Below are 208 nucleotides of genomic sequence, written 5' to 3' on the forward strand. Positions count from 1 at the left end.
ATACCTTGCACCATAGGCACATGACCTTCAAGAAGGCCCTGTGTGACTTAGGGTCAAGTGTGAACCTCATGCCCCTCTCTGTAATGGAGAAATTAGGGATCTTTGAGGTGCAAGCTGCAAAAATCTCACTAGAGATGGCAGACAACTCAAGAAAACAAGCCTATGGACTTGTAGAGGATGTTCTGGTTAAAGTTGAAGACCATTACAT

Source organism: Arachis duranensis, chromosome 2 (assembly GCF_000817695.3).
Source record: "Arachis duranensis cultivar V14167 chromosome 2, aradu.V14167.gnm2.J7QH, whole genome shotgun sequence".
Classification (NCBI taxonomy): domain Eukaryota; kingdom Viridiplantae; phylum Streptophyta; class Magnoliopsida; order Fabales; family Fabaceae; genus Arachis; species Arachis duranensis.